At 39.2% G+C, this 12,435-nt stretch overlaps 1 pseudogene; it reads left to right on the forward strand.

The window, feature by feature from the left end:
- Positions 1–7,986: 7,986 nt before the first annotated feature.
- On the forward strand, positions 7,987–9,560 carry LOC103019569 (asparagine synthetase [glutamine-hydrolyzing]-like; annotated as a pseudogene).
- Positions 9,561–12,435: the final 2,875 nt, after the last annotated feature.

The following is a 12,435-nucleotide window of genomic DNA, read 5'->3' on the forward strand; positions in this document are numbered from 1 at the left end:
ATAATAGTTGATATCTCAAATCGTTATTTTGAGAATTGAGTAATACTTATAAAACACATAGAACAGGGTCTGGCATGTAGTAAACACTCTATAAATGTTAGCTATTATTAAGACAAAGGAATGAGAAGCAACAGAGGAAAGTCATAAATACCAGTGACAGCCTCGGGCTCAGTTGCAAAAATGAGAACAGTACAGGAATGTTTATACCAGTTTTATTTGTAATAGCCAAAAACTAGTCAGAAACAATCCAGATGTTCAGCAGTATGTGATTACATAAACTGTGGTACATCACACCATGGTAGATTGCAGCAGTAAGAAGAAATGAACTATTGCACAGAGAAAGAAACCATCAGAATGAAAAGGTAACCTATGGAATGGGAGAAAATACTTGTAAATCATCTATCTGATAAGAGGTTAATGTCCAAAATTTATAAAAAGCTCATACAACTTAACTGCAAAAAACCAAACAATCTGATTAATAAATGGGCAAAGAATCTGAATAGACACTTTTCCAAAGAAGACATACAGATGGCCAACAGGCACATGAAAAGGTGCTCAGCATCACTCATCATCAGGGAAATGCAAACAAAAGCACAATGAAGCACAGGTGGGGTGCAGCTACAAGTGGAGGCATGCACCACGGTCCCAGGTGGGCAGCCCTCAGCGATGGCGCGCGGCCTCCAGCTCCTGCTCCTGAGCTGCGCCTGCAGCGTGGCGCCCCCCACCTGGGAGGTGAAGGTGGCCTGTTTGGAGGATGTGGACTTGCACTGCACTGCTGGCTGAGACCCGCAGGTCCTCTACACATTCTCCTGGGCCAAGCTTACAGATGGCTGTGTAGAGAGGATGGAGGTGTCCCAGGAAGACCTGTGGTAATCTCAGCAGAGGGGCTCTTCAGCGGCCCCCAGGAAAAGGCTGTATTCCCTGAGGATCCGAAACACTATTGGCTGCAATTTGGGGACCGGCAGGTGCTCTCTGGGAGATCCGGAAAGGCAGAGAAAGTTAAGTGGCACCGTGATATTGAAAGTGACAGGATGCTCTAAGGGATGCAAAGAAGAGACTTTTAAGAAATACAGAGCTGACACTGTGGGGACAAGGACACTGGCAGCAGAAGTCCTGGGAAGTACTCCTTGGCGTCAGCACTCCCAGAGTCTGTCATTAGCCCCACCAAAGAGCCCAGGTAGGCTCCAGTGTTGGGTTGCCTCAGGCAAAACAACCAACAGGGAGGGAACCCAGCCCCACCCATCAACAGTCAAGCGGATTAAAGTTGTACTGAGCTCTGCCCACCAGAGCAACAGTCAGCTCTACCTACCACCAGTCCCTCCCATCAGGAAGCTTACAGAAGCCTCTTAGATAGCCTCATCCACCAGAGGGTAGACAGCAGAAGCAAGAAGAACTACAATCCTGCAGCCTGTGGAACAAAAACCACATTCACAGAAAGATAGACAAGATGAAAAGGCAGAGGGTTATGTACCAGATGAAGGAACAAGATAAAACTCCAGAAAAACAACTAAATGAAGTGGAGATAGGCAACCTTCCAGAAAAAGAATTCAGAATAATGATAGTGAAGATGATCCAGGACCTCGGAAAAAGAATGGAGGCAAAGATCGAGAAGATGCAAGAAATGTTTAACAAAGACCTAGAAGAATTAAAGAACAAACAAACAGAGATGAACAATACAATAACTAAAACAAAAACTATACTAGAAGGAATCAATAGCAGAATAACTGAGGCAGCAGAACAGATAAGTGACCTGGAAGACAGAATGGTGGAATTCACTGCTATGGAACAGAATAAAGAAAAAAGAATGAAAAGAAATGAAGACAGCCTAAGAGACCTCTGGGACAACATTAAACATAACAACATTTGCATTATAGGGGTTCCAGAAGGAGAAGAGAGAGAGAAAGGACCCGAGAAAATATTTGAAGAGATTATAGTCGAAAACTTCCCTAACATGGGAAAGGAAACAGCCACCCAAGTCCAGGAAGCACAGCGAGTCCCACACAGGATAAACCCAAGGAGAAACATGCTGAGACACATAGTAATCAAACTGACAAAAATTAAAGACAAAGAAAAATTATTGAAAGCAGCAAGGGAAAAATGACAAATAACATACAAGGGAACTCCCATAAGGTTAACAGCTGATTTCTCAGCAGAAACTCTACAAGCCAGAAGGGAGTGGCATGATATACTTCAAGTGATGAAAGGGAAGAACTACAACCAAGATTACTCTACCCGGCAAGGATCTCATTCAGATTCGATGGAGAAATCAAAAGCTTTACAGACAAGCAAAAGCCAAGAGAATTCAGCACCACCAAACCAGCTCTACAACAAATGCTAAAGGAACTTCTCTAAGTGGGAAACACAAGAGAAGAAAAGGACCTACAAAAACAAACCCAAAACAATTAAGACAATGGTCATAGGAACATACATATTGATAATTACCTTAAACGTGAATGGATTAAATGCTCCAACCAAAAGACACAGGCTTGCTGAATGGATACATAAACAAAACCCATATATATGCTGTCTACAAGAGACCCACTTTAGACCTAGGGACACATACAGACTGAAAGTGAGGGGATGGAAAAAGATATTCCATGCAAATGGAAATCGAAAGAAAGCTGGAGTAGCTATACTCATATCAGATAAAATAGACTTTAAAATAAAGAATGTTACAAGAGACAAGGAAGGACACTACATAATGATCAAGGGATCAATCCAAGAAGAAGACATAACAATTATAAATATATATGCACCCAACATAGGAGCACCTTAATACATAGGGCAATTGCTAACAGCTATAAAAGAGGAAATTGACAGTAACACAATAATAGTGGAGGACTTTAACACCTCACTTACACCAATGGACAGATCATCCAAAATGAAAATAAATAAGGAAACAAAAGCTTTAAATGACACAATAGACCACATAGATTTAATTGATATTTATAGGACATTCCATCCAAAAACAGCAGATTACACTTTCTTCTCAAGTGCGCACGGAACATTCTCTAGGATAGATCACATCTTGGGTCACAAATCAAGGCTCAGTAAATTTAAGAAAATTGAAATCATATCAAGCATCTTTTCTGACCACAATGCTATGAGATTAGAAATGAATTACAGGGAAAAAAATGTAAAAAACACAAACACATGGAGGCTAAACAATACGTTACTAAACAACCAAGAGATCACTGAAGAAATCAAAGAGGAAATCAAAAAATACCTAGAGACAAATGACAATGAAAACACGACGATCCAAAACCTATGGGATGCAGCAAAAGCAGTTCTAAGAGGGAAGTTTATAGCTATACAAGCCTACCTCAAGAAACAAGAAAAATCTCAGGTAAACAATCTAACCTTCCACCTAAAGGAACTAGAGAAAGAAGAACAAACAAAACCCAAAGTTAGCAGAAGGAAAGAAATCATAAAGATCAGAGCAGAAATAAATGAAATAGAAACAAAGAAAACAATAGCAAAGATCAATAAAACTAAAAGCTGGTTCTTTGAGAAGATAAACAAAATTGATAAATCATTAGCCAGACTCATCAAGAAAAAGAGGGAGAGGACTCAAATCAATAAAATTAGAAATGAAAAAGGAGAAGTTACAACAGACACTGCAGAAATACAAAGCATCCTAAGAGACTACTACAAGCAACTCTATGCCAATAAAATGGACAACCTGGAAGAAATGGACAAATTCTTAGAAAGCTGTAACCTTCCAAGACTGAACCAGGAAGAAACAGAAAATATGAACAAACCAATCACAAGTAATGAAATTGAAACTGTGATTAAAAATCTCCCAAAAAACAAAAGTCCAGGACCAGATGGTTTCACAGGTGAATTTTATCAAACATTTAGAGAAGACCTAACACCCATCCGTCTTCCAAAAATTTTCAGAGGAAAAAATTGCAGAGGAAGGAACACTCCCAAACTCATTCTATGAGGCCACCATCACCCTGATACCAAAACCAGACAAAGATACTACAAAAAAAGAAAATTACAGACCAATATCACTGATGATATAGATGCAAAAATCCTCAACAAAATACTAGCAAAGAGAATTCAATAACACATTAAAAAGCTCATACACCATGATCAAGTGGGCTTTATCCCAGGGATGCAAGGATTCTTCAATATATGCAAATCAATCAATGTGATACACCATATTAACAAACTGAAGAATAAAAGCCATATGATCATCTCAATAGATGCAGAAAAAGCTTTTGACAAAATTCAACACCCATTTATGATAAAAACTCTCCAGAAAGTGGGCATAGAGGGAACCTACCTCAACATAATAAAGGCCATATACAACAAACCCACAGCAAACATCATTCTCAATGGTGAAAAACTGAAAGCATTTCCTCTAAGTTCAGGAACGAGACAAGGATGTCCACTCTCACCACTATTATTCAACATAGTTCTGGAAGTCCTAGCCACGGCAATCAGAGAAGAAAAAGAAATAAAAGGAATACAAATTGGAAAAGAAGAAGTAAAACTGTCACTGTTTGCAGATGACATGATACTATACATAGAGAATCCTAAAAATGCCACCAGAAAACTACTAGAGCTAATCAATGAATTTGGTAAAGTTGCAGGATACAAAATTAATGCACAGAAATCTCTTGCATTCCTATACACTAATGATGAAAAATCTGAAAGAGAAAGTATGGAAACACTCCCATTTACCATTGCAACAAAAAGAATAAAATACCTAGGAATAAACCTACCTAGGGAGACAAAAGACCTGTATGCAGAAAACTATAAGACACTGATGAAAGAAATTAAAGATGATACAAATAGATGGAGAGATATACCATGTTCTTGGATTGGAAGAATCAACATTGTGAAAATGAGTATACTACCCAAAGCAATCTACAGATTCAGTGCAATCCCTATCAAATTACCAATGGCATATTTTACGGAACTAGAACAAATCATCTTAAAATTTGTATGGAGACACAAAAGACCCTGAATAGCCAAAGCAGTCTTGAGGGAAAAAAACGGAGCTGGAGGAATCAGACTCCCTGACTTCAGACTATACTACAAAGCTACAGTAATCAAGACAATATGGTACTGGCACAAAAACAGAAACATAGATCAATGGAACAAGATAGAAAGCCCAGAGATAAACCCACGCACCTATGGTCAACTAATCTATGACAAAGGAGGCAAAGATATACAATGGAGAAAAGACAGTCTCTTCAATAAGTGGTGCTGGGAAAACTGGACAGCTACATGTAAAAGAATGAAATTAGAATGCTCCCTAACACCCTACACGAAAATAAACTCAAAATGGATTTGAGACCTAAATGTAAGACCAGACACTATAAAACTCTTAGAGGAAAACATAGGAAGAACACTCTTTGACATAAATCACCGCAAGATCTTTTTTGATCCACCTCTTAGAATAATGGAAATAAAAACAAAAATAAACAAATGGGACCTAATGAAACTTCAAAGCTTTTGCACAGCAAAGGAAACCATAAGCAAGATGAAAAGACAACCCTCAGAATGGGAGAAAATATTCGCAAATGAATCAACAGACAAAGGATTAATCTCCAAAATATATAAACAGCTCATGCAGCTCAATATTAAAGAAACAAACACCCCAATCCAAAAATGGGCAGAAGACCTAAATAGACATTTCTCCAAAGAAGACATACAGTTGGCCAAGAAGCACATGAAACTCTGCTCAACATCACTAATTATTAGAGAAATGCAAATCAAAACTACAATGAGGTATCACCTCACACCAGTTAGAATGGGCATCATCAGAAAATATGCAAACAACAAATGCTGGAGAGGGTGTGGAGAAAAGGGAACCCTCTTGCACTGTTGGTGGGAATGTAAATTGATACAGCCACTATGGAGAACAGTATGGAGGTTCCTTAAAAAACTAATAATAGAATTACCATGTGATCCAGCAATCCCACTACTGGGCATATACCCAGAGAAAACCGTAATTCAAAAAGACACATGCACCCGAATGTTCATTGCAGCACTATTTACAATAGCCAGGTCATGGAAGCAACCTAAATGCCCATCGACAGACAAATGGATAAAGAAGATATGGTACATATATACAATGGAATATTACTCAGCTATAAAAAGGAACGAAATTGGGTCATTTGTTGAGACGTGGATGGATCTAGAGACTGTCATACAGAGTGAAGTAAGTCAGAAAGAGAAAAACAAATATTGTATATTAACACATATATGTGGAACCTAGAAAAATGGTACAGATGAACTGGTTTTCAGGGCAGAAATTGAGACACAGATGTAGAGAACAAACGTATGGACACCAAGTGGGGAAAACGGTGGGGGGGTGGAAGTGGGGGTGTGATGAATTGGGCGATTGGGATTGACATGTATACAGTGATGTGTATAAAATTGATGACTAAAAAAAAAAAAAAAACAAGACCCAGCTCAGTCAAAAATAAAAATAAATAAAATAAATAAATTAAAAAAAAAAAAAAAAAGAAAACCAATTCATGACATATCTGTGTTGTGGAATACTGTGAAGTAATCACAACAAAGAAAGTAGACCATACATGCTGGCATGGAAGGAGAGTCAAGATATTTGAGTGCAAAAGCAGGCTGCCGTACTGTCTGTGCAATATGATTCTATTTTTCTTTTTCTTTTTTTTTTAGTAAACAACTCTTTGTTTGCATGTGGACAAAAGCAGTCTAGAAAGGCACAACAAAATGTAAGTGAAGGTTACTTCTAGGGAAGAGTGAAACTGAATAGTTGTTTGGTTTTTTTTTTAACATCTTTATTGGAGTGTAATTGCTTTACAATGGTGTGTTCGTTTCTGCTTTATAACAAAGTGAATCAGTTATACATATACATATGTCCCCATATCTCTTCCGCCTTGCGTCTCCCTCCCTCCCACCCTCCCTATCCCACCCCTCTAGGTGGTCACAAAGCACCGAGCTGATCTCCCTGTGCTATGCGGCTGCTTCCCACTAACTACCTATTTTACGTTTGGTAGTGTATATATGTCCATGCAACTCTCTCACTTTGTCCCAACTTACCATTCCCCCTCCCCGTATCCTCAAGTCCATTCTCTAGTAGGTCTGCGTCTTTATTCTCGTCTTGCCCCTAGGTTCTTCATGACCATTTTTTTTTTTTTTTTTTAGATTCCATATATATGTGTTAGCATACGGTATTTGTTTTTCTCTTTCTGACTTACTTCACTCCGTATGACAGACTCTAGGTCCATCCACCTCACTACAAATAGTTTTTACTTTGTATATTTATGTTTGTTTATTTGTTTGGTTGGTTTTTTTTGGCCACACCGTGTGGCTTACAGTCATCCTAATTCCCCGACCAGGGATAAAACCTGTGAGCCCTGCAGTGGAAACGCGGAATCCTAACCACTGGACTGCCAGGGAATTCCCTTTACTTTGTATATTTCTGTATTTTTAATTTAATTTTACTTTTTTACAATAAATAGATATGGTTTATATTTTCTAAGACTAATTTTGGGCCCAAGCAGGCCTGAAAAGGGAACATTTCATAAGATTCATAGAGAGAACTGTCTCAAGGCCAGGGACCCTAAAAAAGAGAGTGACTCAGAAGAGAAGGACAGTCACTGAAATAAAGCCTAGTAATTAGATCATAAATTATCTTAGTGAGAATGAAAATAGTAAGGCATCAGAAGCAACTAATGTGGTTGCAGAGATAAGTTCTCTGAAGTAGGATTTTTGAAGGGCTTGTTCCAAACATGAAAGGAGGAGGGCTGAAGTTTTCCCCTTTGCTCTCCAAAATCTTTGCTTCCTTTTAGTTGACTTTATAAAACAGCTTTATTGAGATATAATTCACATACCATAAAATTAATCCATTTAAAGTGTACAGAGACCGCAAGTCGCAGCCTGCTCACCTCACGCTCGCCTGCCTGCCCACCCCGCTGGAGCCCAGAATTTCTTTGATTGTGTTTGAATAAGTCACTTGGAGTGAGCCCATAGCTCCATTGCACCATGTGTGGCTTTTGGGCCCTCTTTGGCAGCGACGACTGCCTTTCTGTTCAGTGTCTGAGTGCTATGAAGATTGCACACAGAGGTCCAGATGCATTTCTTTTTGAGAATGTCAATGGATACACCAACTGCTGCTTTGGATTTCACTGGTTGCCGGTGGTTGACCAGCTGTTTGGAATGCAGCCAATTCGAGTGAAGAAATATCCTTACTTGTGGCTCTGTTACAACGGTGAAATCTACAACCACAAGAAGCTGCAACACCATTCTGAATTTGAATACCAGACCAAAGTGGATGGTGAGATAATCTTTCATCTTTATGACAAAGGAGGAATTGAGCAAACAGTTTGTATGTTGGATGGGGTATTTGCATTTATTTTACTGGATACTGCCAATAAGAAAGTGTTCTTGGGCAGAGATACCTATGGAGTCGACCTTTGTTTAAAGACGGGACAGAAGATGGATTTTTGGCCGTGTGTTCAGAAGCTAAAGGTCTCATTACCTTGAAGAACTCTATGACTCCTTTTTTAAAAGTGGAGCTTTTTCTCCCAGGACACTATAAAGTTTTGGATTTAAAGCCAAATGGCAAAGTAGCATCAGTGGAAATGGTTAAATATCATCACTGTAGAGATGAACCTCTGCATGCCCTGTATGACAGCGTGGAGAAACTTCCCAGGTTTTGAGATAGAAACTGTGAAGAACAACCTACGAATCCTTTTTGACAATGCCATTAAAAAACGTTTGATGATGGTCAGAAGGATTGGCTGCCTTTTATCAGGTGGCTTGGATTCCAGTTTGGTTGCTGCCATCCTGTTGAAGCAGCTAAAAGAGGCCCAAGTACAGTATCCTCTCCAGACATTTGCGATTGGCATGGAAGACAGTCCCGATTTACTAGCTGCTAGAAAGGTGGCAAAGCATATTGGGAGCGAACACCATGAAGTCCTCTTTAACTCTGAGGAAGGCATTCAGGTCCTGGATGAAGTCATATTTTCCTTGATATTACATCAAGGAAATATTACAGTTCCTTGATATTTCCTTGATATTATGATATTACAACAGTCCGTGCTTCAGTAGGTATGTACTTAATTTCGAAGTACATTCGGAAGAACACGGATAGCGTGGTGATCTTCTCTGGAGAAGGTTCAGATGAACTTACACAGGGTTACATATATTTTCACAAGGCTCCTTCCCCTGAGAAGGCCGAGGAGGAGAGTGAGCGGCTTCTGAAGGAACTCTATTTGTTTGATGTTCTCTGAGCAGATCGAACTACTGCTGCCCATGGCCTTGAACTGAGAGTCCCCTTCCTGGATCATCGATTTTCTTCCTATTACTTGTCTCTGCCACCAGATGTGAGAACCCCCAAGAACGGGATAGAAAAACATCTCCTGAGAGAGACGTGTGAGGACTCCAATCTGATACCTAAAGAGATTCTCTGGCGACCAAAAGAAGCCTTCAGTGATGGAATAACCTCAGTTAAGAATTCCTGGTTTAGGATTTTACAGGAGTACATTGACCATCAGGTTGATGATGCAGCGATGGCAAGCGCAGCCCCAAATTTCCCGTCAGTACTCCCAAAATGAAAGAAGGCTATTACTACCGTCAGATTTTTTTTTTTTTTTTTTTTTAAAACACATTTCAGGCATCTTACTTGATTTTATTTATTTATTTATTTATTTTTTTTGGCTGTGTTGGGTCTTCGGTTCGTGCGAGGGCTTTCTCCAGTTGCGGCAAGCGGGGGCCACTCTTCATCGCGGTGCGGGGACCGCTCTTCATCGCGGTGCGCGGGCCTTTCTCTATCGCGGCCCCTCCCGTCGCGGGGCACAGGCTCCAGACGCGCAGGCTCAGCAATTGTGGCTCACGGGCCCAGCTGCTCCGTGGCATGTGGGATCTTCCCAGACCAGGGCTCGAACCCGTGTCCCCTGCATTAGCAGGCAGATTCTCAACCACTGCGCCACCAGGGAAGCCCCTACCGTCAGATCTTTGAACGTCACTACCCAGGCTGCGCCGACTGGCTGCCTCATTACTGGATGCCCAGGTGCACTAGCGCCGCTGACCCTTCCGCCCGCACTCTGACCCATTACAAGGCCGCCGCCAAAGCTTAGGTACTCCCTGAGCCGTGGAGTGAAAGTAAATATTTCTTCTCATTATGAAGGGTAGGGGGTTTGGGGGCAGCATGAGTCAACTGCCCAGGCTTGCTTGGGTGTGAAAAAGTAAAAGTCTTAAGTCTGAAAAAAACAAATAAATAAATAAAGTGTACAGTTCAGTGGTTTTTAGTATATTCACAGGCGATGCAATCATCAACACAATTTAATTTTAGAATATTTTCATAATCTCAAAAAGAAAATAATATCCATTAGCAGCCACTTTCCATTCTCCACCCCCAGCCCTAGGCAGCCACTCATCTATAGATTTGTTTTTTCTGGACATTTTATATAAATGGAACCATATAATATGTGGCCTTCTGTGTCTGGCTTATTTCACTTTGCATGATGATTTCAAGGTCCACCCACGTTGTAGCATGCATTAGTACTTCATTATATTTCATGTCCAAATAATATTCCATTGTTTGGCTATACCACATTTTGTTTATCCATTCATCAGTTGATTGACATATGGGTTGTTTCCACTTTTTAGCGACTATGAATAATGTTACTATGAACATTTGTGAACTAGTTTTCCTCTGGACATATGTTTTCATTTCTCTTGAGTATATATACATAGGAATGGTGAGATATATTTTTCTGTTTGATTGAGGAGGGGGATTTCTTTCTCTTTCATGTTGGAGCCTTTCCTCAAATATCTAGTGATCCCTGGTGATCCTGTTTATATTTAAGTCAGAATTTTCAGCACGTCCATCTCAGCCCAGCCTTTCAAGGTAGTCATTGCCTCCAAATTCTAAGATTTTTAGGATAAGACGTTCTTGCTTTACCATCTTAAAACCAAAAGTCTTATGTACACCTTAAAAATTAATTACAGAAGCAATAATTATACATATTCTTTTTAAAAAATTACAGTAAAGCAAAAATCCCATTATAACTTCTTCCAACTCTATTTTCCTCTCCAGGGACCAAGTTATTCCCCTCACTCCAGCAAAGCATACTTTCTGCTTTAATTCCATTTTGATTGGCAGATTTTCTTGATCTTTTTTGTTTGTTTGTTTTTGTTTTTGACTGTGCCACGTGGCTTGTGCGATCTTAATTCCCCACCAGGGATTGAACCCTTGTCCCCTGCAGTGGAAGCGTGGAGTCCTAATCGCTGGACCACCAGGGAATTTCCAAATCTTTTATTGCTTGGACATTTTTCAGAGATTCCTTGAATTTTGCCCTGGAGCGTCATTATAAATAAGATTATGTAACAGTCACTTTCAACCGCCATCATGAGCCCATTAGCCCATTATATATACATGCCTAGTGTATTTTGTGTGTTTAAATTAACACAAATGGTATCACATCATTCATATCATTCTGTGGTTTGCCCTTTTCACACAACAATGTGTTATATGTTAGGTTCTTTCTCTTTAGCCACCTTGTAGTGTTTATTTGTAATAATACATCGTATTTAATTTATTCATTTCCCCTTTGATGGGCATTTAGATGGCTTCCAATTTTTTGCTATTACAAATAATGCTCCAATAAACATCCTTGAACCTGTTTCCTTGTGCATATGTGTGATTGTCTATAGGTCATACAGTCAGTTAGCATGTATATTTTTCAATTTTATTAGATGCTAACAAGTTGTTTTCAAAGTGCCTGCTTCAACGTACACTCCCCATCAGCAGTCTATAAAAGTACCTCTCCCCATACCTTCTCCAACAGTTGATATTGCCAAATAATTCATTTCTGATAATCTTACTGGTGAAAAAATAGTATCTCAATATTTTAACTGGTATTTTGTTAAGTGAGGATCTTTTATATTTTAATTTATCATTTGGATGTCTTTCCTATACATTGTTATTTATATTATTTCCTCATTTTCTTAGGATTGGTTATGTTTTTCCTATTGATATGTAAAAGTGTTCTGAATTCTAGTTCTTTATATAGTGTATTTGTTTCCCTGTCACTTATATTTTACTTTGTAATAGTATCTTGGGTCATAAAATTTTTTTAAATTTTGATATCAAATTTATCAATCATTTCCTTTACCGGTTTGAATCATGTTTTAGGAATTTATTTACTATCATAAAATATTAATTCTCCCCAAATTAATGTATATATTTAATGTACTTTCAATTTCAATTAGATTCAATTAGAATCCCAATATGATTTGGTGGGCTTTTTTTAAGTTTTTAAAAAATCATTTATTTATTTATTTTTGGCTGCATTGGGTCTTCATTGCTGCACGTGGGCTTTCTCTAGTTGCGGCGAGCGGGGGCTACTCTTCTTTGTGGTGTGCAGGCTTCTCATTGCTGTGGCTTCTCGTTGCGGAGCACGGGCTCTAGGCGCATGGGCTTCAGTA

Source organism: Balaenoptera acutorostrata, chromosome 1 (assembly GCF_949987535.1).
Source record: "Balaenoptera acutorostrata chromosome 1, mBalAcu1.1, whole genome shotgun sequence".
In the NCBI taxonomy this organism is placed as follows: Eukaryota; Metazoa; Chordata; class Mammalia; order Artiodactyla; family Balaenopteridae; genus Balaenoptera; species Balaenoptera acutorostrata.